Raw genomic sequence first — 27,164 nt, forward strand, 5'->3', positions numbered from 1 at the left:
GGTGACTATCATTCATTGTTAAAAAAACCTTTAGCTATATAAAATTTTAATAATGTATGTACCATTGTGATATAATGGAATTTTGATAAAATTTACATTAAAAATGCTAAAGTCTTTCATTGAGTTTTATATCAGTTTATGAAATCAACTTACTATATGTGATTTCCTCAATTCAAAGTGTCTTATATTTTAAGAAACTGTATGGGCAATGCAAATTAAAGTTAACATTCTAATATCAAGAGCAGAAGCACCATAGGAAAGATAAAAACAAAGAATTGGGAGATTCCACCATTATAGATGTAATTTTCTCAACATATTTTCAATGTACCTAACCCACTATTGATACCAAAATTAATGAGCAAACTCTTCTCATGCTGATTGTGCATGATGCTATTATATAAAATGAAAACAAGCAAATGTGTCAGAGATACATTTTACAACATTAGTTGAAAATACAATTGATTGATCAGTATCTCACTGACCCCAGCAAATACCTTCTCAGTGTGCAAGATAAATGGGTAAAAATTTTAAAAATCAAGTAAAATTTATGTTAAAGAATAGCAACTATTTTTTTCATAAGGAAAATGCTAATGTCTTTTGAAACAACATGACAATAAACTGTGCCCTACCACATAAAGGAAAGCAACAATTCTGGTAAACTTCTTCATTTTATTCTTTGAATATGCCAAGTATTCTTTGGCAAACTTCCACATATATGGTTTTAATTTCACAGGTGTAAATTATATCTGGTTTCCTCTAAATTGCTACTTATTTAATATAAATTTGTTGATAAATTATTTCTGCATGTGATGATAGTGAGATATAGTGAGGAATGGAAGTCATTTAAAGCTCTATGAATTGCAATTCCAGAATGCTGGGAGGAAACTGTATATAATCATGAGAAACATATTGAGTACTATGAATTTTTTCCAGATATTTATTTCCCTTAGTATCCACTTTTCACATAAACTTGTGCTTTTAAATGAAGCTGACTATTAAATATCATAGAAAAGGACATCAAAGTAACCAGAAGAAATTTAAAAGAGAAACAGTCAAATCATAAACATCTGGTTGAAACAAGAACTGGCAAACTGTTGGATCTTAGCTTTTGACTTTACTAAATTTTCTCCTATCATTTTTTTGTTATGACTATGAGGAAGGTACTTCTATTAAAACCATGACCAGAAAAATTTATAGCAATTTGTTTTTCTAAAACATGGATAAAATTGACGTGCTAACTCAGGATAGAATCTAATGAGTAAATCTTGTCATGGTAAGAAAAAAAAGTATAACTACTCAACATGAATATTGGCCTTTTCAAGAAAAGAATATTAGGGTGAAAACCAATTTGGTAAGATAGTATTGAATATTTTATATCAAAGAAAAGGCAGAGATATTTAAAATAATTTTGATTATTAGATGCATGTAAAAGAAAGTAGTGTCCAAGAATGATGTGGTGGTACGTTCCTGTAATCCCAAATATCATAGAGGCTGAGGCAGAAGGATCACAACTTCAAGGCAGCCTTGGTAACTAAGTGAGACCAGGTCTCAAAATAAAATATCAAAGAATTTTGTATATATATGAGTGATAAAGCACCCCGACTTAAATCCCCAGTGCCATATAAAACAGTAGTTTTCAAAATTTACACCCAAATCAGCAGCCTACACTCTATCTGCAAGTATGTAATGTTTTAAAAGGAAACTAAATTTAGCCATACCTACTACTAGTTGTCTGATTATATTGATCATAATCTTGAAATATATACATAGAAGACCCTTCACAATGTTTTATGTGTTCCCATTATTTTTTCTAATTGCAATGAGAAAGGGAGGAAAACCAATTTAACTTATGGGGCCACTTTTTTTTTCTTCAGGCCTAATTAATCAAATATTAAAAGGATTTAGCATTTAATTGATTATCATTTATGATATGTGTTCTGTGATTTCTTGCTTAATCTACATTGGAAACTTTATTATTTCTGAGTATCAGCATCTGTACAGGCCACCACACCCCACTCTATTTTTTAATAGTTACAAGTCCCTGTGTTCATGCTTCCTCAGTTAGTTATTCTCTTTTAAAAATAATTATGTGTTGAATTCTTTGTCTACAGAAAATTTATGAAGGTTAAAAACCCTTAAGCATTTTCACAAGTTTGACTTTAAGATAGTTTTCATCACAAAGCACACACCAGAACTAAGAATGATTTTTTTTTTCTCTAATTTATTAGCCTTTCTGACATCCAATATCAGGACATGAATGCTGCACATGGAGGGATGTTCTTACCATCAAGAACAATCAATACTACTTTCTTCAATCCCATTAAATTTTACAAAAAGTGCACATTTTACTGTATTTCATATACAGAACTTGGCATTCCATTATTTGTGTTTAGTGCGTTTTAACTTTCTTTTTTCATCACTTTGTTTTTCCTGTATTTTCTAATATTCAGTTTTTTTTTTGTGGTGAGAAAAAATAGATCACTAGAATCTTCTAACTTTTGCTACATTCAATCACTTGACTATTCACTAGCTAATATTTCTATTAAATGATCATTTTAAAGGTAGGACTTAGGTATGCTAACAAAACTGTTTTCAAGGTCTACTGCAGAATCAGCATAACTTTCTTGAGCTCTGCAGTTAAAACCACTGTTTCTGTCCAAAAACTCTGCTCCTTTTTTTAAAATTTTTTCTTCTATATTGAGTAACTCTCTTTGAAATGAAGCATGGAAAATAGCTTTTTAGGTTTTTATTATTTATGAAAATCTATTTTTATTTATCATTGATGGACAATCTGCTTCATTTTAGAATACTGTCTGCTTCATTTTGAATACTATTTTTCCTTTAAATCTTGAGGTTATTCTGTATTTATCATCTATAATCCATCATTAAGGATAAATACTTGGGTTTTATTCTTGCTTTCTTGAAGCTGACCATGGTTTTTCATTTCAGGATATTTTCTTTGTTTTAAGCATAGCTACTTGAGAAAATATGGAGATATATTTAGCATATTTAAATTTTATTTTCTTCATTATAGCATTAAATAAAAATAAAATATTTCCAGACCTAATTTTCTTTTCAGTATATACATGTAGGAAAATGGATAAAATATGGAAAACAATATATCTGTTTTTCAGACACCAAAAACAGGCATAGCAGGTGAGTGAAACCATAAGCAATAAGTGCAGAGTGGTTAGGCGAACTATAACTTTCTTTTAAAAATGGTTCTTAATAAGTGCATTTTGATAAAATGCTGTTAAAACTTATGGGTAAAGGAGAAGTAAAAATAATCAAAGTATACCACTGTAAGAAATACTTGAGGTCTGGCACCTGAGAGCAGACTGTGGGGGAACTTCATGTTGCGATAGGAAAGAATCCCCCACTTTCTCTTCACCCTCTCACCCACTTAACCTCACCAGAAACCACCAAGACGCCCAGAATAAAAGGTCTCAAGTTTAATAGTCACACTCTTTCCAACTACAAAAGGCAGTTACAATTCAACTGAACAAAGAAGCTAATGTGCAAAGTTAAGGGGATCTGAGACATCATATAAAAAGTTAGGTTAAAAATAATTGTTTTTTTTTTTAAATTTTGTGTGTGTGTGTGTGTGTGTGTTTTGTTTTGTTCCAAGGGTGTGGCTATTCCTTGGTCACCTGAACTCAGCAAAGAAACTGTTATTTTGATGAAGTGTTAGTGGGTGACCCACATTAAAAAAAAATGTTAAAAAATTTTTAAAAAGCCTAATTACCAAAAAAAAAAAAAAAAAAATGTTGCTACTTTCTCCCTCTACATTTTGCTTTTTAAAGTATCTATTAAAAATATTCCTTTTTTCGTTTTAGGTGGACACAATATCTTTATTTTTTTTTTATTTTTACATGGTGCTGAGAATGGAACTCAGTGCTTCACACATGCTAGGCAAGCACGATACTACTTGAGCCATATCCCCAGCCCTAAAGTATCTTTTCTAAGTTTTGATTTTTATTTTTAATCCTGAAAAGTAGACAGTAAAACAGCTTCTGAAAGAATTTACAACCAACTGCATGAGGGTCTGGGAAGCTGAGAGGCTGAAGCAGGGCTGCGAGGAGCAGACCGGAAGTCTGACTAAGGAGCAGACTTCCCTTAGTCACTGGAGGTCAAATATAACTAAAAAGAGACAAAAATCAATAAGTGTTTGTAAACTAGGAAATGACACAGATTATCAATTTAGTATCAGTTATAAAAAGTTCATATAATCAAGAAAATAGAGAAATCATGAACAGGATTAGAAAAATAATAGGTGTAATTTTTATTTTTAGAAGCTTATTGGTAATACATAAAAAATAAAGATGAATTTTATGTTTTGATTTTAAATGGAAGGCAGAGAGATATGGAAGTCATATAGTACTTCACAAACTTTACTTTGGTTACAAAAGTATAATCAATTGATAAATTCTACATATTTTACTCTCTATCTTCCTTGGCATTTCACCTGAGGTCACAGAGTGACCAATAACTAAGCAAATAACTAACCAAGAAGATAGTCTCTGAAGTTACACTCTTTTTCAGAAAACCCCAATCAACTTCAGAGCAAAGGTGTGATACAATACCTATTCATTTCCTTCTTTGGGAAAAGGTCCCTTTTGTGAATCAGATAGAAGAGGAAATTGGCCAACCTCTATTAAAATATTACTAGAAATAAATATGAGTTATCTTCATTTAGAAGTAAAGTGAAATAAAATAACACCATTGTACAGTATCTTTCAGGATTACCCTTGAAAAATAAAAAATGAAAAAACTCTTTCTAAAGAGCAGAATACTTGGCAGCACACTTCATCCTTAATTTCACATGGAAAAAGAAGTTACCTCAGGTAAGAAGGTACATAACAAGGTACATAAAATAATAGGAAGAAATCAAGACTTGGTCAAGGGTTTAGAAGAAACTTATGAAGACTATAAAATTTGGGGGGTACAGTAATAAGGATGGATCTCTGAGAGAGACAAAGCAGTGTAAATATCATGGGATTTCATGCTATCACATACCAAAGCACATACATCATGGACATTGTACAAGACAACCAAGTTGACAACTTGACTTGGCCAGTTGTTTTTATCCAGCCTCTGATGCTGCACAGGATGCATGAGGACTGAGTACCATAGTGGTTTCCAGTCACCGTATTTTATCTATCAAATTCTTCTTCCAAATATCTAGCCAGCTAGGAGGAGAGGTCTATCTCTAGGTTCTTGTTACAGCATCATTCTTTTCATCATTCTCTCATAATAAATTAAAAAGTGGACATCTTTTAATGCAGAAATAATTTTAACCAGAAAAACCCAAACTTTTTTTTTTTTTTTTTAATATTTACTTATTAGTTTTCGGCAGACACAACATCTTTGTTTGTATGTGGTGCTGAGGATCGAACCCGGGTCGCACGCATGCCAGGCAAGCGCGCTACCGCTTGAGCCACATCCCCAGCCCAAACTTTTTTTTTAATTTTGCTTTTACAGACAATAAATGCTAAGCAAGTACCACTAATAAAGTGTCAATACATCATGCCTAAAATTGAATCAGACTACACTTAACAAAAATAATGATATTACTATTGGTCTATGACCATGGGATCCACTGTATTATCATCTAAAAAAGAAACAAAAAGCTGCTGGCCTGGTAGAATTCTGGAACAGGTGATGGTGTTGCTAACACTTCTTAAATTTCACATCATTATATCAGTTTGTGCTACCAAGAGACACACTATATAGATCCAGGAACCAGAGTGTCAAATTTTAAGAGTCTTAACTCACCATCACTCCTACTAATGCTCTTGGCAATTATATTTTCTTACGCCATGCCTCTGCATCCTCCACTCTTAGAAATCCTAATTATTTAAGAGGACACTTTTCCAACAGGATGTCTAACAAAATTCCAACTAAAATTTAAACTGCACTTGAGGACTCTAAATTCTATGTACTAAGAAAACAGAAAGCAAGAGGAGAAATTACAACCCTAGCTAGGTGAATTCACTCTCCTCACCAGAAGGACATTGATTCCATGTTGCAATGCTAAGCAAGTACCACTAATAAAGTGCCAATACATCATGCCTAAAATTGAATCAGACCACACTTAACAAAGACAAAAATATTACTATTGGTCTATGACCGTGGTATCCACTGTATCCAAATATAAAAGTCTATTGTATATTTGAAGATAAAAATCAGATGATTCAATTTGAAAACAGATGATCCAATTCTCTACTTTTTAGTATTCACTTTCCATACAGAAATTGTAAAAGTATCAGTGCAGGAGTTGTATCTTGAGAAAATTATAGTAAGGAGCCTCAAATGATTTGGGGATGAGTATAGAGACCAAAGGAAGTATGTTTAGTGGATCTAAAATGAACAGCAGAAGAGACACAAGATGACTATTAATTTGACATTCAGTCTACACAGCTGTCAAAACTGTAATTAGTTGCACTGTTTTCCATTCTTATAAGTTTTCTTCAGGAATAGAGTCTCACCAGTACCATAAACTAAGTAAAGAACTTAGACTGAAAAATGAGATTTTTGTGGTGTCACTATGGGGAACTATGCTTTATGGCACCATTAGGACTGAAGGATTCATTTCCCAAATAATTGCTGAAAGTGGTCTTTTCAAAATATTGTCATTAGTAGAAGATCTTTTTTCTGGCTATTACCATTTAAGGCTTCCTAAACTCAAGATTGTTTGAGACTCATGTAAATCACACTCCATGTCTCAAGTAGGAAATATATAAGAGGGCAATACAGATCCATAATTTCACTTTGAGTAAGCAGAAGCCTCCTTTGAGATTAGACTGCAAACCCAGATTCTGTGTGCCCAAATATGCTTTCTTCCCTTTATTTCCATTGTGATGATCTGAAGCACACTGATTTATGGACTTCCAAGATGCCTAGTCATGGTCTTAATCCACCTCCTGTGAATCCCTAATTAGAACTCAAATGCATCCTTCATCTACTTCCAGACTTTCTGTTTTCCAGAAGTTCTTGGAAGTCTTTTGTCACTGGAGATTACCTCCACTTTTCATTGTGGATGTTTATCTCATTTTATGCTTCTCTTTTACTGTTACTTTAATTTATTGTCAGTAAAATAGACTTGTATATATTTTTTTTAAAGAGAGAGGAGAGAGAGAGAGAGAGAGAGAGAGAGAGAGAGAGAGAGAGAGAGAATTTTTAATATTTATTTTTTAGTTATTGGTGGACATAACATCTTTGTATGTGGTGCTGAGGATCGAACCCGGGCCACACACATGCCAGGCCAGTGCGCTATCGCTTGAGCCACATCCCCAGCCCCAGACTTGTATATTTGAAGATCCAGATCTCTAAATAAAATGGTTAGCTTAGTTTATGGGCTTATAATACACAATCAAAAATGTTCAATACATTTTAATATGAATTTAGATCCATGATTAAAATTGGAGGAAATAAAATAGGCTTCATTAGGATGTAATTCTGCACTACAAAATTTCATTGTTTTTAACAAAGGATAAGAATTTTGGAAGATAACATGACAACAAGAAAAAGAATCACTATTTTTTATATATAGTTGTGCTTGAAAGAGAATAATTATGTCACCATAAATTGATGATATAATATAAAACAAAAAGCTTTATAACCAAGTTCTGTTTATTTTTGACAAAACATATTTGAAGCAAAAATACCAAATCCATGAATCTCCTCAAAATACTATACAGTGAATAGCATTTCTACACAAATCATGTAATTTTTATGATATTATATAAATTTTCTAGACATAGATGTAGAAGTTAAATACACTAATATTATTTCTCAAGGCACATTTATTCTGAAGCACAGTTCCATAAATCTGCAAATACAATTAAATTTTACTTATTATGCACAGATCAGTACCTCAAAAATGACCAAATACCTGGATATATTTTCTTTGACAGCTTTCTATTTCCTAGACAATAAGGTCAGCTTTAATATAATATATCTCCTACTTTTTCAGTGACACAGAATTTTTAAATTTTAAGTAAACTTCTCCTATAGGCTCAAAATTCACCATATAACTATGGTACTAATGCATTAGTGATGGATGTTACAAGAAAATTTCTTAGTTCTTTTAAGAGAATTTTTTGAAATGAAACACTATATCAACACATGATCCTTCAAACAAATAATTATGATAATGCATGCACAGCAATAAATTTGGAGTAAAGAAGATATATATATATATATATATATATATATATATATATATATATATATATATATATATATATATATATATATATATTGGCTACAGGACTTTGAAAACACATGCTTTGGACCTAAAAGACAGTTATTTTGCTTTGTAATTGTAGCATTATTATATATGTGTGAGGAGTTTTAGGTCTATGTTTTTGTTTTGTGATCTCATGTGCTTCATTTATTCAGATGTATTAATGTAATATATGCTTATATGAGTTATATGCCTCTTTCTAATTATAGAATATATTTTTAGAAACTCTTGGTAATCATACAGTTCTAAATTAGAGAGCAATTACCATGCAAGCTAGAAAATGCAAAGTGGCTTAAAGAACTCCTCATCCCAGAGTCCAGCCTTAGAGTTTTCCCATTGTTGATGATCAATAAATTTATATTTTTCTTAAAGTTAAGATCTGTTTAATCTTAAAGTAAAGAAATAGGAAGCCAGAGAGGTGCTTCTTCACAGATATCAAGCTGTCATTACTGGGAAACCCAAGAAAGAAGTCCTAGAGGGCAGTCTGTCCCTCTGATTGAGGTAGTTATGTAAAATTCAAGTCCTGCTTTTCTTCCTCCTCTAAACTTGGAAATTATATTCCTGTGTATTTTTAATCCAGGAATGGGAAATTACTAGTACATTCATTGATTTTCAAAAATATTCAGTGTGCTTCCAAACCCTTTTATCATGATCCTCTCATTTGTCATTTCCTAACTTACAGGGTGTGGAAATTTTTAATCTTTTGAGTTAAATTGGATCCAAAGACTTTATGATAAATATAAGTAGTTTATGGCATTGTGATATTGCCCTCTATGAAATGAAGTTTTTAACATTTTTTTAATCATTTCCTTCTAAAATTTAAAAAACTTATAATTACTCAAATTATAGAATTCATGTCAATAGTAGTTCTATTTTATTTTATAATATTACAAAAGCAAGTTTATAAATAAAAAATGCTAAATTACAGATGGGGATATGGCTCAGTGTTGGAACACTTGCCTAGCATATGCGGGACCCTGAGTTTTATCCTCAGCACCACATAAAAATAAAATAAAGGTTTATAAAATATCAAGGTAAAAACTCATGTCTTCTTTTATAATATGTATACAAATAAGTAATTTTTAAAATCTCTAGATGACATTCCATATTTAAGTTGTATCACTAGAACTCATTAAAGTTAGAACAAATGGAAAACTAAAATTAATCTTTTTTCCCTATTAAAAAATGACTCATTTTAGAGGATATAAATTAAAGAAGCAAACGTTGTTAGAACACAATATCCTCAGTGAACCATACAGAACACAGTTTTCTGGATTGAGTAAAACCTATCCTATTACTAGGGATAGATGTGGATTCACCCAACACACATATTTCTCACTTCAGTTATCAAGTCCCTCTAATATCCTCCAGGTGCCATTCCAATGTTATTACCAAATTATGTCTGAATTATATAATGGCAACTGTGTTCCCACTATACATACCTTTGTTATAGATTCAGAATTACCATATATTATCAAAATAGTTCTTGATATAATCTCATGTTGAGGTTTTCTGGGGTAGTATGTTACTTTGATTTCATTTTTCTCTTCTTGATTAAGCAATAGGAACATATTGAAAACTGTACAATTTTCAGTGAATTGAAATGGAAGGATTGCACAAAAGTAAAGAATTGCAGCCATCTGAAAAAATGAATCTCAATGTAGTAGGTGTGCACACCAATGTATTTTTTAGTGCTGTCTTTTGACCATTTACTACCCGACCTAATGCCTTTAATATATCATCTAAGATGACACAGAGAAGCATGCCCTCTAAGGTGATATTTTTATTTGTATTTATAAGTTTTTATTGAGTTAAAGTGTTACCTTGATGCTAAATCTGATCATCTTGTATGACATATACGGAGTCATATTACATATATTCTAGAGGTTTTGTGTGTGAAAGAACACATATGGATGTGTTTCTGAAATAAAAAGTCCTCAGTAGAAATGCTGGCCATTGTTTTAATTATGTAGTTCCTCATATATGTGATTTAATAGATGTAAATCTTTTATTTTAATAATGGCTACATATGTTTTTGCTTCAAATTGTTTTCATAAAGTTAAAATATTCTAGCAATAGGTGTAGAAATCTCGTTGGCAGTATTTTAGGCCTGTCTTTGAATCCCCAATGTAGCTATCCACCTTGCATATATGTTATTATCATGACTAGAAAAAATATCTTAAGTGACCAAATTCCAGCTATTGAATATCAGTAGAAATATTTTATTATTGTCTTCTCCTCAGTCATCTGGAATAAAGGTGGTAATTCAAGTCACAGTTTAGATAGACTCAAAGTCATTCCATTGTAAGGTTTTTAATTAAAGATCAAGAATTTGACCCAAGCGTAAAAGATAAACTTCCATAAAATCCCAATATTCATCTGCTTGAAGGAAGCAGAATGTGTTTCTTCAGTAAAGAAACCATACATAAAATTGATACAGAAAATTTGATGTTAATCTGATGGAATATTTTCTATAAAAGGCATGTTGTGTTTTAAGTCAAGTGTCTGAAATAGTAGGTATGTGTTTTAAATTGTTTCAAGCCACATATTTAAAAACACCAGTCATCAGGGCTAAGATTGTGGCTCAGTGGTATAGTGTTTGCCTAGCACATGTGAGAAACTGTTCAATCCTCAACACCACATAAAAAATAAAATAATAAAATAAAGTGTAAACAAGGTTTGAAAAAAAAATAGCAGTTATCAGAAAACCATGTGGATGAGGCTACATTGTTCCATGACTCTTTAGACCTTTTAGATATAAAAAACATAACAATAAGAGAAACCAAAATAGTGAAACGTTTATGAACATAGGATACCATTTTAAAATCTGAGGTAATGTAGATATTTGGTTAAGACATCAAAGTGTTGATTTCTGTTTATTTTAATTTTTAACTGGAATCTACTATTTATACTTGGATATGAGACCCAGTATTGTAACTCAACATGTGTATATAGTGTGTCATTATCAGATCAGGGTAATTTTCTTCTGATTAAAATTATTCTTTGTTTAAAACCTGCAAATTTCTTGCTATTTTGTTTTGTTTAAGAAGTTATTATAGAACATAATCACCTTATTGTGCTTTAAAACCTAAGACTTACTTTCTGGTCTTAACTTTTTTTGACACTTCTTACACAAAATCAGTCTCTTTCTCATTCTTATCATAAATCTGGTTAGCATTTCTGTTTTCAGTTTCTGTGTAATCAACTTTTCAGCTTCAACACATAAATGTCACATGCAGTATTTGTGGGAAAATAAATGTCTTTACTAGGAAAAATAAAATATTATCCTCAATAAATAATTTGGGAAATTGGCATAAGTCTCTGCATTCACTCATTCAGTGTTTTGAACTTGTCTCTAATAATAAATTTGGAAAAAGAATAAAAATATATAAATCAAATATCCATATGTTTTCAAGATTTTATGGGTCACATTTTGTCAATGAGAGTAAGTTTTGTGACATTTATTTTTATAAAAATGGCATATGCTAATTCTTATAAATTTATTTATAATAAGTGTATATATTATATGTAAGTTTTTGTATTGTGAATTTAAATAGATCTATATTTCCATGGAATAAATAACTTTAAAATTTGTATTAGAGCTGGCTCAGTAGCACAGGCATGTCATTCCAGTGAATGTGGAGGCTGAGGCAGGAGTATTGAGAGTTCAATGCCAGCCTCATTAACTTGGTGAGGTCCTGAGAAACAATTTAATCCTGTATCAAAATAATTAAAAAAAAAAACAAGAAAGAAAAGAGGACCCAGACTCAGTGGCACACACCTGTAATCCCAGTGACACAGAAGGCAGAGGCAGAAGGATTATGAGTTCATAGTCAGCCTCAAAAATGGTGATGAACTAAGGAAATTAGTGAGACTCTAAATAAAATACAAAATGAGGCTGGTGATGTTGCTCAGTGGTGGAGTATCCAAGAGTTCAATCTCAGAAGGGCCAAATAAAATAAATAAATAAAAAGTGCTGGGAATGAGTGGGTCTGTGGTTCAGTGGTAATACAATTGAATTGCATGGCATGTGTGAGGCACTGGGTTTGATTCTCAGAACCACATATAAATAAACAAAATAAAAATCTATCAACAAAGAAAAAAATATTTTAAAAAACTGGAGGTGTATCTCAGTGGGTAATCACCCAAATGCACTCACCCTGTACCCCTTCTCCACCTGGGATGCCCACCCTGACACATGTGAAAGAACAATATCTCAGCCTGGCCACCTATCCAGCAGTTTTCCTTTAACAGCCAATGAGGACATATTCCTCACTTGATGCCCATCCTTTCACGCCACTGTGTGACTATGCACTGGGCCTACACTAAGCCACCCGAGCACAACTGTTTGTTAAGGTCCAGGTGCAGGTATCCCTAATTCATTCCACTGGGACGTTATATTTTATAAAATGGGTTTCTAATACTTCAAAATGACAGGTTTTGGGGCTGAAAGTACAGTTCAGTAGTAAAACGAGTGTTTCCCATGTGCCTGGCTCTGGGCTCCTCTGCCACACGACCAGCGTGAGCTTCATGAAAGAAGATTCAGTGCATAAGAAATTGCTAGAGAGTTTTAAATTAAAGAGACAGACTCTCATACATTTAATGCAGCTCTGAGATGGCTTCTCCTAGCTCCCGCCTACAGCCACCTAATCTGTTGGTGAGGTTTACAGAAGAGACTAGGGAGAGAGGGAGAGCATGACAGGGAGTGAGCTTTTATTGGGCAACAAAAAAATTCAAGGGAAAATCCCAGCCAATGAAGGATAAGGGGGTCAGCATCTCAAGGTCAGCGCTGGCAATTGGGTCTTCAGGTCAGTGGCCAGGCACACTTCTGCATGGACAAGCCCTCGGACATGGGAAAGTGTGGGGAAGGCTTTTTAACACAGGCTGTGTTTAAGCGCCTCTCACCCAGCCAGGGAGTTAACTCAAATCACATGTAAGGATGGCCTCCCAGAGGATCCAACTCCAGCATGTAAAAAAAAAAGCCAGGCAGGCCTGGTGGCACATGCCTATAATCCCAGTGACTATAGAGGCTGAGGTAGGAGGCCCAAAAGTCTAATGTCAGCTTCAGCAATGTAGTGAGGCCCTAAAAATCTTAGAGAGACACTGTCTATAAACTATAAAAAGGGTTGGGGATGGTTGTTCAGTGCTTAAGAAATCCTAGATTCAGTTCCCACAACCAAAAAACAGAACCAAACTCAAACTAAAAATGAAAAACAAACTGTATTCCCCAATATTATTTGCAGGTAGGGGTCTCTATGATTCTGTGCTGGCCAATGAGATATCAGTGGAAGCCACTGGGCCTCTTAGATCTTTGTTTTTTTTTTCCTTCTTCCCTTTCCCCTGATTGCTGTATTGAATGGATTGCAGAATGAAAAACAGAAAGGGTTCTGAGGCATGATGGCATAGCTGGATAGCCATAGCAGCCCAGACTGCCAACCACTGGGCTTTTTGATTTTCAAGTAAAAGGAAATCTTTTTCAGTATTTGATGGGTATATTTTTCTAGCAGAGGAAAGACAGATGCATTCATTTTTCTCCTTGTTCTACTTTCTGTTCATTGTCCTCAGGTTCAGGAACAATGCAGGTCAAAAGAACCAGCCATCTTTGTCACCAATTCTTTTTCAGGTCTCTGGGGATGGAGTGGAAGTACAACACAAAACCTCTACAGTACCTAATCTGAGCCCTTGGGACAGAGTTAGTCCTGAGTCATCTCCAGGATCCCTCATCTGTCCCAGAATGTTCACAGAGAGTGAGTATATTTCCTCTTGTTGCCAACACTCAAGTCCAAAATCCCAGGACTCTCATGGCTCTCCTGAGAACTGTTCCACAACAGACTAACACTGGTCCCAATCTCAATTCCTGCACTGATGGGACATTGGGAAAGTGATTTTAAGCAAGCCATACTGTTCCCAATTTTGAAGTGGGTCGTCTCCAAAAAAGACTTGAATCTAAATGAACACAGAAGGAAGAAGCCTGGGTCCAAGGACTGAAGATGAACCCTGCCTCCAGAGAAACCTAGGATTTTAAAAGATTTCCAATTAAAGTGAGGTGGCAGGTAAAGTATAGACCTTGACATAAAACAATAGGCTGAGAGCAAAATGTCAGATGTGGGCAAAGACGTATGTGTGAGAGACTGATGTTTCACAGCCTCCACAACAGGTAAAAATGAATGCTAAAATTGTAATATGTAACATAAGAAAAAGGAACCACATTTTTTTTTCCTTTTTTATTTCTTTTCTTTTTTTTTTTTTTTGTACAAGTGTTTGAAACTAGGGGAACATAACCACTGAGCCTCATCCTCAGATTTTTCAATGGTATTTTTTAGCTTTTGAGACACATTGTTAATCACAATATTGGGGTATTCTTATATCAAACAAGCATTTTTATCACAAAATAAATATGTCATGTTAGCAGCTACTTCTCTTTTACTGATTTTGTTTTTTTCTTTCCATAAATTCAAGTGAAAATGCTGTTTTTTCATATTTAATAACTTTTTATAATTTTAACCATTATTTTTGTTTGTTTGTTTTTATGTGGTGTTGATATAACCCAGCACCTCGTGTGCACTAGGCAAGCACTCTCCCACTGAGCCACAAACCCAGCCCACATTTAACCTCATTTTAATCAAAATATTTTCTTTCTTTCTACCCATCTTTTTTTTTTTTATTCACCCTCCAATCTATGTGACTAAAAAGTCCTGGGAAATGATACTGCCTAATGTTAATTCTGGTGTTTGGGGCACTGGGTTTTGGCAAGATTTCCACCCCTTGACCAGTTTTGCAGGATTCTGCTGTATATTTTGAATTCTTTATAGAAGCCTTTAGCATTTTTGTGGAACAATGAAATAAGTTTCCCAAAGTATGGCACTATTTTTGAAAGGTTTGGAGATATTGAATGACATGATGAGAAAAGCACCTGGCATAGTGTGGTTGTGTGATTCTGAGAGGACACAAATTTCTTTGTGAGATCACAAATGGTGTTCTTACCTAGAATGTCCTTTCCTTTGCTCTTTAGCATACTTCAATTTATCCTTTAATACCTAGTTAAATGTGAAGAATTTGTACTCCCAGCCAATACCTATACCCAGCCTACTGGACTCCTTCTCTTTGTTGTTTTGCAGCAACAAAGAAACAGCAGGAAGGCTTTCAGTGTGCTCATATAGCAATGGGGTTCAGTGAGAACTATAAGTGGGTTTTGGCCACTGAAATCACCTGGCAAAACCCAGCTCCTGGTTTTATTAAACTTTGCTATCAGATTCCTTGACCTCCCCAGTGTCATTTTTAAAAAAAAATAAATCACCTAGTTCAGTTTCTGCAGCTTGAAGCCCAAGTCCCCAACTGCTTCCCTGTCTCTACAGCATTGGGTCAGGTTGTCAGAATAAACCATAGTTATACAGAAGTCATTATAAAGAGGCTTTCTCTTCTGAGACTGAACCTTGAGAAAGATGGCCATGACCAGATACCTATGCTTCCTCATTCTGAGATGCCCCAGGCTGGCTGGAGAAGAGATCATAGATGACTCTTGTTTGCCAAATAGCTGTGCCCATCCTGTGCTGAAAGGGGGAGAGAAGGTGCTGAAGGCCACAGAGCTTAAAAAAAAGCAGAAGGCCATGTCCTTTGAAAACATGCTTTTTAAATCTGGCTGGGCTATTTCACAAATAGGACAGGGACATTGCTAGTTGCTGTACAGTGCCTCTTCTGCATCCATAATACAAAGACAGTGCTGAAAACATGCTCACATTTATGCAAAAAAGTATTATCATCAGTTGGAATTCTGTAAATGGAGATACTCTGTGGTTAGCAGAGTGGTTCAAGGTGAACCATTGAAGATGTGGGGTTCAAATGTGACCAGAGCCCAAAGGTAATTGTCCCTTAGACTCAGTGGTGTCACAACCATGGATATCTCAGCAAGATCTCTTTCATTCATTTCAGATGGAGTTTTCAAGGAGCAGTGGAGAGGCCAGGTGACAGTGAGGCTGGTGTAGGAGTGAACTTGCTGGAAAACCATGGCTAATGAAGAAGAGCAGAGCCATTTTGTATGCTAGTGGATGGTGGTGGAATTGGGCCAAGCCAGACTGCAAAGGTTCCAGGGCTAGAGGGAAACCACCTGCAATCCCAGAGTGTTAAATATGTCATCGGAAGATGAGTCATGTGGACAGAATGCAGAGGATCAAATTGGTGGAGTGGGCGTGGCTCTCAGAACAATGCAGGTAAGAGGCCAGATGCTGGGTGGCACCTATTAAAAAAGTGGAGAGGACCTTGTGGGCAGAGCTGGTGAGGCAGAGTCAGGCTGAGTGAATGGAGCCCAACTCCTAAGAACAGTAGGCGGGGAGAAGACAGGGGAAGCACGTGGGAGGCAGCACCCCACCCAGGACCCCTTAGGTGAGCACAGCCTAGGAACCAGGAGGCACAGTAATGCGGGAGCAGAGGGCATGGTGGGTGCATCCACAGGAGGCAAATGGAGTCAGGAGAGGCATCCATCTGGTAATTCTGTCAGGATTCACTGTGGACCCAGAGGGGAAGCAGGGTCTTTGGCCTCTGAGATAGTAATGTGACCTCAATGTCTGCTCCATTGGGGGCCTCAGTTTCCCCTCTTACCCACTGAGGCAATGGAGGGAGGCTGAAGATGCCATGGCACAGCCTTTCTTTCTTCCTCCCACTCATTGGATGCTGTGCACTTTCTATATTTTCAGGTTGGTTGGGTCCCATGGGGTTTCTTTGTGTGTTCACAGAGACTTCTCTTGGTGCCTGCTGTTTACATGTTGAGACCCTGAAGTCCAGAGAGGGTAAGCCTGTGATGCAGCCATCACTTGCTGGAGTCTGATCTGGATCGCACAGTCCCCTTCACTTACTCACTCACAGGCAGGGGTTTCATAGCACCTGGGCAATAAAAAAAAGCATTGATGAGGGAAGAGGCCTTGGCTCTTTCCAGGTGCTACTTTGGGACACTCCCTAAGTCTGTAAAGTGGGACACAAATTGACATCTGACTCTCAGGCTGGTGTAAGGCCAAGTTCCAGCTTCATGATTCTCTAAAAGGCAATTTGCAACGGATGGGGCAGGGGATCTATTTTGACAGTATTATCATTTAGTATTTTTTTAAAACATTCATTTTTTAGTTGTAGGTAGACACAATACATTTATTTTATTTTTATGTTATGGTGAGGCTTGAACCCAATGCCTCATGCATAATAGACGAACACTCTACCTCTAGGCAAAACCATAGCTTTCATTAATTTTATATATGGAAACATAACTCCTTGCATAAAAAAAAAAAAAAAAAAAAAAAAGCAAAAAACTATAGTACCAGGCTCTGTCCTAGGCAGAGAGGACACAGACATGAACAAAACAGCAAGGAATCTCTGCTCTTATTTTCGTGGGGGCTACCATTCCCCTGCACTGACCCAAGAATTCAGGCACTAAAGAGACATGAAGTACTGACCCCCTTTAGGCATCTGATCTAATGTTACCATCCATGGCAATGTTTTACCTTCTCAATTATTCTAAAACACACCCTTCTCCATATCATTTAGCTGCCCCAATCCTTTCCTAGCTGTGAGATAAAGGTCTCCTTAAAGATCCCTTCCTTGCTTGCTTCTCCAGTTGCATCTCCTCACCCCTCTTTTAGGTTTCAAGAATTCCTGTCTCATCCCTAATTGTACTTACTGCTCTGCTTAATGTGGGTACTTTCCCATTGTTAGAAGTGCTAAGTCCTAATTAGACACTAGATGGTATCAGAACTGTACTTTTGACATTTTTCTATCTTCCACCAGAGTATCTGCCTATTTATTGGCTGGCTTGGTTATGAAATACTTTAGAAAACTCTTCAGTACTTGCTTTACAAGCAGCTTTTTATGTTTTTTTTGTACAAATCTTCATTAATTGTATGTATGAAATTAATCATCCAGCTATGAAAGGGAGTATTACACTAACTACCCAGTGTATATGTGTATGTATGTATGTGTGTGTAGATATATATATGTGTGTGTGTGTGTGTGTGTGTGTGTATACACACACACACACACACACACACATATTTTTTTCAAAATTTATTCAGAAGTGGGATAAGGATTTCAATTCAATCATGGCCTCTTTCTACACCTGTTGTGCCTGGAATGTTTCAGGAGTCCTTACTAATATTGCAGGTATTTCTTTCTATTTTCTATGCTGTTATTATTAAAAGCCATTAAATAGAATAAATATATCTCAGAGATGCCAAGTGTTATCTCACTTGTAGTTGTTCATTGGGCATCTGTAGGCCTAAGTGAATATTCAGAGCTTTTTGGCAAAAGCATTCCTGTATGGAGCAGAAAAACCACATGAGGCAGGAAAAAAGTGTGTTAGTCTTGAAGAAGGCTTTTGTGTTGATGTTTGTGATTTCTCCTTGATATCCACATAAGGTGAGAGGAGAGGACTGGGAAGAAAATGAATATTTGGAAGGCAGGGGAATGTGAAAAATACTGCAATGAGACTGAGCATGACTCAGGTTTGGGTGAAGTTATATACGTACAGGGAGCATTTCTCTGAGCTGGGAACACACTTATATTTAGCCACGGAGAAGGAAATAATATGAAGAAGACAGAGTGTGGGCATTCAGTTAAGGAGATAGAAAACCAGGAAAATGTAATGACATGAATTTCTGGAAGAGGTGATTTTAAAAAGAAAGGCAGAACCTCTTGTTATAAAAAACACTAAAAAGTGAGCCACAGGGTGACAAAGGAGGGACCTTGAGTTTTGGTGCCATAGGGGTTTCTGATAATCTCAGTGGAACCTCTGTCCTCAGGTGGTGGGAATTGAAGCCAAATTGAAGATTTATGGAAAAAATAAGGTCAGCATAGTGAAGGCAATAGCTGGAGGTCATTTTTCTGGTTTTTTACAACGAGATAAAGGGAGACTCAACCAGGTGTTTACATTTATGTTCTCAGAGATGTGGGGAGAGTTCATTCCTGCAAATGTTTGTTTGTGACTGCAGAAGTCTTTTTTCTATTACCATGTTTATCACCTACACCTTAGAGTTGATTTTTTAGAAGTAATATGGAAGCCCAATAGTAATTTCTGGAGAGTAGGAAGGGTGCTGGGGCAGGGCAATCAATGAAAGTAGAAGATAGATAATTAGATATGATCACTGTGTACCATGCATTTGGAAATATTATGCTCAACTCCATTAACATGTGCAGTAAATATTTGTTAATTAAAAACAAATTAAAACTAATTATTCTATTTGATCACTGAAAGGTAGGCACTCAACACTGAGGGAGAGAGTATCCTTATGGTTTGTTTCCTGCTTGTGAAAATGGTCATTGTTAGTCACCTATAAAGATAACGGATTAAATAATTTTGGAAGAAATCGTACGGTTTTGAAGTGCCTTGTTGTCACAGCATGATGAGGTTATCTGATGGTCACTGAAATATTTGAAGTGCTACAGTCCATCCACTGTCAAGGTAGTTTGTGCCAAGTTCATCCTTTGGGACTGTAATATTTTCCTTATTCTTTCACTATTTGTTGCAATCAAGTCACTGAATCTGCCCACCCATAAAATGACAAAGATACTAAGCTCCACATGCAGGATGGGATGCTATTCTCCTGTATTGATTTGAACTCTTGTATATGAAAGATTTTTTTCCCATCATTTTTATCAATGTAGTCAATATTTCTCAGTAAATATACATTTATTTGTTGCTTTCACTTATAATTTAATATTAAAGTTTTTTATTTTATTGCTCATATTTTCCAGCTTTCACTCTTTCAGGATTTTTACTTTAGTTCTTATGTTGTTTATCAGGAATTCACATGTGGGAAACCTTGAGAGACTCTCCTCCTACTCTTCATTCTCTTCCTCCTTCATATGTTAAGGCTCATTTTTTTTTTAAATTTATCTTTCATGATGCTAGAATCACCACTTTCTCCAGGGAAATATACACATTTTTACTGGTATTTTTAGGGCAACTTGTGTAATTTGTCAGGACCAATGCAAAATGAAAACTTAGACTCCCTGTCTAAAAGCAGGTGACCTCTACCATTGACATCATGCCACAGAAATCTCTTTCTTTCTTCTGTGATCTCTTCACATGTCATTGTACAATTTGTCTTTTAATTGTCCTTCTTACTACAGAATTTGAAATTATTAGCAAGACTTCTAACATTCATCTTTTTGTATGCCATATCAATTCTAAATGCAAACTTATGAGAAAGTCACATTGGAGAGCTTACACATCCATGTTGTGTTCATTAATACCAAAGCAGTGAATATGTTACACAGAACCAGTGCAATTGCATTTATTACACCTTGATAACTGTGAACAATTTCTCCAGCTGGTTTGTTAATGAGTTTGAAAGAGCTGGGAGAAAAGTGACTGTGGATTACCCTGCTTTCCCTATCCCTTCACATCCTCAGCTGGAAAGTTGGGTTAACACAGTGAAATACCTTGAGTGACAAAGCTGTCTTCTTTCTATATTTGAATCTAATTCTGGTTCGACATTAATGTGTGTCCTACCTGGGTTTCATCATGCTCCCTTTTTTTTTTATACTTGTGGATAGGACATGGTCACTTTGTACCCAACTCTCTCTTAGCTCCCATATTTCCGTGGCCCACTGGAATTTGTGATAATGGGAATGAAAATTCAATGTTTATGAGGTGTCCAAAAGCACTATACCTGCAGGTTACATTTATGTGCTGTGTTTATACCTGTGGTCCATTGCCTTCTTGGAATTTACTTTTGAAAAATAAGTAAGATAAAATCAATAAAAATTATGATAGCAACAGCGAATATTCAATCAAGAACAGGTCCACTTTGAGCAGGAATCCTGACTGTGTAGGAAGAGCATCATGGGGCTAATCCTCCTTTCCTTGCCTTCTGGCTTTGACACGCTCTTCATCATCTTTCCCTCCCTCAGTCCCTTGTATCCTCCCTTCCTCCCTTGCACAATAGTAAGAACACTAAATAAGATATATGTACTCTGAAAACATGTAAGTGAGCATTATACTATTGTAAAGTGTAACTACAGAATTATGCTGCAAATATCTAGAAGTTGTTTATCTTATGCAATTAAAATTTTATATCCATCGAAGAGCAGCACCACATTTTACCCTAACCACATTTCTTTGCAAACAGCATGCTACTCTCTGTTTATATTTATATATTGCAACTAGAGATTGAACCCACAGCACTTAATTACTGAGTCACTTCCCCAGAGTTTTATTTATTTATTTATTTATTTTAATTTAGAGTCAGAGTCTCACTCAGTTGCTTAGGGACTGGCTAACGTGATGAGGCTGGTTTTTAACTTGTGTTCCTCCCATGTCAGCTTCTCAAATCACTGATATTCAAGGTATGTCCCACTGTACCCAGCTCAATTAATGGTTTTTCATAGGGATATTTTGTGTTTCAGATTTTATACTCTTCTCAGGTGATGTGTCAGTCATTTCTCTCATTCCAACAGTTGAATCTCTTTGCTGTTCATGCTTTACTGTGCTGTGCAGAAGCTTTTGGTTTAATGGAATTATACTTCTCTGTTCATTGTTCTCTTCCCTGTCCTTTTATTGTCATAGCCAAAGGACCATTACCTAGAGCAATCTTGTAAAGTGTTTATTCTGTGTTTTCTTTGTATGTTTTGCTCACAAACTTATGCTCTTCTTTCTTTTTTTTAATTTTAGATTAAAAAATAGCAACTTCATCTGCTTGTGTTGTATAGCATGATATTTTAATACATATAACACTGTGTAGTGATCATATTTGTCACCTTAGTAGGATGGGAAGAGATTGGTAAATGGGACCCCAGTACTCTCTTCCAGGAATTATACAGGTTCACCTCTCACTGTTACATTTTCTCCTCTTTGAGTTGATGTTTGATATGATGTAAGATAAATTTTTGTTTTCTTTCTTCCCTGTGCAGATATTGAGTTTCCTCAGCACCATCTGTTAAAGAGACTAACTATCCTTTATTCATTCTGTATTATTGGCCCCATTCTCAAAGATGATTGTGCAGTGAATGTCTGGGCTTATCCTTGTTCTCTTTTCTGTGCATTGGTCTATATGTTGCTTTCTATTTCAGTAAAACAGTGTTTTAATTCTTATATTTTGTAATTTATTTGATTCTATCTTTTTGGCATTTGTTAAAATTAGCTATACATAACAGTATAATGCATTGACACAATTGACGCAATAGCGTCAGTGGCAGTGGCAGCAATTTGTGTCCCTGGCCCACTTGTCCCTGAGGCGCCAAGATGGGCGGCAGGCAGCATGGTGAAGAATGATGCCCTGAAGCTGAGCCTGAGGGAACAGGTGCCAGCAGAGCCAACTCTGGCCCCCCTATCTGCACACTGCACACACAACAGGTGCCCCCTGACAGCCTGCTCTCCAGCCCTACCTGAGGCTGCTCAAGCTCCCCTCTCCTGAGCTGAGTGCCTCATCATCCAGACCAATGGGCTGGTTACCACTACACCGAGGAGCACACAGTTCCTCTACCCCAAGGTGTTGGCCAACGAGAAGCAGGAGTTCACCGAGGACTTTGTCAAGGCCCTGGAGGATTTGGAAAAGCAGCACCAGCTTGGCGAGTGTGCAGCCCCACTGCTGCTGCTGCTGCTGCAGCCTCCGCAGGAGGACCCTGTCAGGCATCTGGGGCCACACCCTCACCTCCCAGCTGACATCGGTCTTCAGGAACCTGAGCAGCTACAGGGGTGGGGCCGGGGGTGCTGCAAATGTCCCCTTCACCTCCAATCCCGTTCCCTTCTCCCCGTCACTGCCGCCCCCCACCCGCCCCCCGCGCACTGGGGCTGCCATGCCTAGCTGTGCTCAAGGATGAGCCACAGAAGGTGCCAGACTTGCCAAGCTTCAGCGAGAGCCTGCGGATATCGCTCATCCACATGGACACATAGTAACACATCCAGGCTGAGCGCAATCGGCTGCTCAACCACATTGCAGCCTCCAAGTGCCCCAAGGGCAAACTGGAGCATCTCTCCCAGGAGGAGAAAGTGAAGAGGTCAAGAGCCAGAACACGACCTGGCGTCCACCAGGAGCCTGCTGACTGAGCAGGTGGCGCAGCTCAAGCAGAACGTCCTCAGCCATATCAACAGTGGCTGCCAGCTGCTGCCCCAGCATCAGGTGCCCTTGTACAGAGCCCAAGCACTGGGTGCATGCGCGGCCCCCCTCCTTGAGGGGCGGGCTCACAAGGGGAGGGAGATGGCGTGAGCGCCCTGGACTTGGGAGGGTGCAACTCTGGCGACCACCTCCCCGAGGGTGCCCAGGACTCGGAGAGGGCCCGGTCTCCAGGGATCCCCATGGGTGCCCTGGGCTTGACAAGCTGGACCCCCTGCTCCTTTAGAGGGGTGGAGTCCATGACCTCCACCCCCCCCCCGCCTCTTTTCCCTGCGCTGCTGCCAGGTGTTGCACAAACCCCCAGGTTGCCCCTTCCTACACACCACTGCAGAAGGGGTCTCTATGGGGCACAGCCTCCAGCCTGCCTTTTCTTTTTCTCTTTTGCTTTTGGAAAAGAGAAGAACAGAGTGTTAGATTCTGCCCCATTTATGTTTCTATTCGTGAACAAATGGTTGTGTGTCCCTGTGTGTTTCCTTGTGTTTTTTTTTTTTTTTTTTTTTTTAAGAAATGGGAAAAAGAAAAAAAAATATTAAGCCTTTTCCTTGCTCTCACTACCCACTTTTGTCCTTCCAACACACCTCCTCCCTGCCCTTTTTGTTCTTTATTTTTGTTTCGCTAGGAGTCCACATTCCTGTTTGTAAACCTTTGTTCCCTGTTTTCTGTTTTCAGTAAAGTCTCCTTACTCCAAGAAGAAGAAGAAGAAGAAGAAGAAGAAGAAGAAGAAGAAGAAGAAGAAGAAGAAGAAGGAGGAGGAGAAAGAGGAGGAGGAGGAGGAGGAGGAGGAGGAGGAGGAGGAGAATATTGTCCATGTGTTTACCATAGATAGCTTTTATAGTATTAAGACATATTTCTATTATACATAGTTTTCTAGTGTTTTGACTATGTATTTAGTCAAATGTTTTTTTTCTGCATTTATTGAGATAATTTTTTGATTCTTGTCTTTACATCTATTTAATTAAAAAATATGTTTATTGATTTCCATGTATTGAACCAACCCTGCATCTCTGGGACAAATCCCACTGATCATGTTGTACTATCTTTTTAATATGATTTTGTATGCTGTTTGCCATAATTTTATTGAGAATTATGACATCTCTGTTCATCAGGAATACTGGTCTGGAATGTTCTTTCCTTGATGTGTCTTTGTCTGGTTTTTGCATCAGGTTGATATCAGTTTCATAGAATGAGGTTATAAGGTCTTTTCTATTTTCTATTTCATGAAATAATTTTAGAATTGGTGTTCATTCTTTTTTCAACTTCTTGTAGAACTGGGCTGAGAATTCCTCTGATCCTGGGTTTTTCTTAGTTGTTAGGCTAGTGATAATCCCTGGCTTGTGAGAATTAATGTAATATACTCATTTTGCTCTGAAACTTAACCTTTGACCTACTATAGTCCTAAAGTCAGGAAAACACCACAGAAAAGCTCTGTGGAAACAGTTCTAAAAAAGCCGAAGATGGTGATTGATGAAGATAGGCCAAGATATTGAAATATCTGAAATTCCAGATGCTCCCACCTAGGTGTGGTGGCCAATATCTAAACTAGAATCCCTGCCACTGGGCACATGACCCCCTTGTCACACCCTCGTGGTTTAAACAAATCATTTGTTTATTTGCATCAACCCCTTGAACTAACCAAGAATCCTTTCCATATTCTCTCCGGCCACTTAATCCGCTAATTGTGTTTTAGAGTTGTTGTTGGATTTTCCGCGGTGTGTGATGATTTGCTAAGAGATGCTGTGATGGATGTGGGGTGCCTGCCTTCCCAAAAGAGTGTATATACTTCTGAAGGCCCCGGGCTTGGGCCTCTCAGTGCCCCCAGTTGCTGTGCATGGAGGACCGAGCTTGCTCGCAATAAACGCCTCTTTGCTGCTCACATTGATCTGGGTCTCTGGGGGTCTTTGGGGGCCCCAAATTAAAGCATGACAGCACCTGGTTTTAATCCTTCTAGGTCACGAGGGTTAGTGGGGAGGATTCCAAGAAGGGAATATGGATAAAAGGTCCTGATAATGGCTAGTCCTGACACCGGGCTCGGGCTCCCTCTCGGTGACCCAGACCAGTCAGCTGTCCCTGGGGTGAGGGCGGGGGAGTGCAGAGAGGAGCCAAGTCTCAAAGTCTCCTGAGTACTTGGGGTGGCAGGCCGATATGTGAGTGGCGGGCGGCAGCGGAGTCTGATGGGGGCTGAGGAGGTTGAGAGTGGCAGAGACCAAGGCCGCAAAGGGAGTGGGTCAGGTGGGTGGCCTGCATCTTCTCAGGCAGCCCAACATGCCCGAGGCTGCAGCAGTGCTGCCCAGTCCCTGACATTCTGGGACCCGGTGCAGGGCGAGGCGCCAAGTGCCATGGGCCAGTCCCCCTGGCCAGTCAGTCCTCTCACTCGGGTGCAACCCTGGGGCCCGCCTCAGTTTCCCAGGGTGGCGGGGTTGGCACTGCTGCCCATGGCAGCACCACTTTGCTGTGTACCAGGCACTTAACTTGTGCATTTCCATGCTCAGTCTGCACAGAGAGGTGCAGCGCCCTGCCCAAAGTCACACTGCTGGGATGTGGTGGGATGAGCTTCCAATACCCATGCAGGCCTGCGCCCTTCCTGGCCTCTGGTCCTTCTCCCAACGGTGCTCACAGCTGGTTCCCTTGGGTCCTGGTGGGGCTGCTGAAGGTGTGTCTGGGACTTGCTCTGAAATTGGATGCAGCAGGGTGTGTGAGTTCCTTGGGACAGCAGGCTTTTTCCATGCCTTTGTCCAATTCCTGGAAGGTCTTCCTGTTAGGTGCCCTCTGAATCTGGCTGCAACCAAATAAAACTGTTTCCCCCATCTTCAGTGCTATCTTAGGTGCCTTGCCTTGTCTGTCACTACAACAGTATACTTCTATACACTTAAACATTGTTTATGTTTTCATGAAATGGTAAACAGATGGGATTAATTGTGTACTTCAAATAACAAAATATCACTTATTATAATGGAATAATTTGCCTAAATTCAGAAATTTAAAAAGATTGTTTTAAAGTGTGAATAAAGAAGGAGTTAACAGATGATAAAGAGAAATTAGAAGGTTCTAAGTATGGATTTAATAGAAGGAAAATGTGTTTTGGGATAAGAGAGTGTATGTGATTAAGTAAATAAGAGGGTTTAAGCAAGTGATAAAGAAGGTCTGTTTATGTTGGCTATATAGGATTCAGTAAGTGATAAAGAAGGTCTGTGTAAGTTGATTATATATGTAAGTTTTTTGAGCAAGTAATCTTGAAGGAATTAAGCATTATACAACTGTGGTTAAACAACAACTGCTATTTTGCAATACTGTAGTATGTTATTTCTTTAAGAGCTAAACTTGATTAATATAAAATCATCAATAGTAATTGTGGTAGTATTACTCTTTTTTTGTATATTAAATGTGTTCATGTTTTCCAGGTATATAAGTCTTTAAAATAGAAGCTCAAAACAACAACAACAAACCAAACATTATATCAAGCTGGTGTTCTCCAAAATAAAGTTGCAAGGTAATTTTATAAGAATTACATATTGGAGATTTATTTATATCATTTAATTTTCTATAACTGGACCTGTTATCAATAAGATAAATATGAAGTCCTATACAGTGGGTAGAATTTAAATGTAACATCATATTTTCTTAGCTAGTATTCATATAACATCAAGCAACAATATATGTAAATTTCATAAAATGATATTTAAGAAACAAAGATCAACTTCAATACTAGAACATTTTACCTAAGATTTATAAAGAGCCTTGCCTTCCCTGAAATAATGTTCTGCCTACTATCTTACTACATATCAGAATGACTCCAAAGTAGCCCTGACTTCAGCTAAAAGCCAGTA

At 37.2% G+C, this 27,164-nt stretch overlaps 1 pseudogene; it reads left to right on the plus strand.

The window, feature by feature from the left end:
* Positions 1–22,485: 22,485 nt before the first annotated feature.
* LOC114082652 (transcription factor JunD-like) lies at positions 22,486–24,203 on the plus strand (annotated as a pseudogene).
* Positions 24,204–27,164: the final 2,961 nt, after the last annotated feature.

Source organism: Marmota flaviventris, unplaced genomic scaffold, assembly GCF_047511675.1.
Source record: "Marmota flaviventris isolate mMarFla1 unplaced genomic scaffold, mMarFla1.hap1 Scaffold_54, whole genome shotgun sequence".
In the NCBI taxonomy this organism is placed as follows: Eukaryota; Metazoa; Chordata; class Mammalia; order Rodentia; family Sciuridae; genus Marmota; species Marmota flaviventris.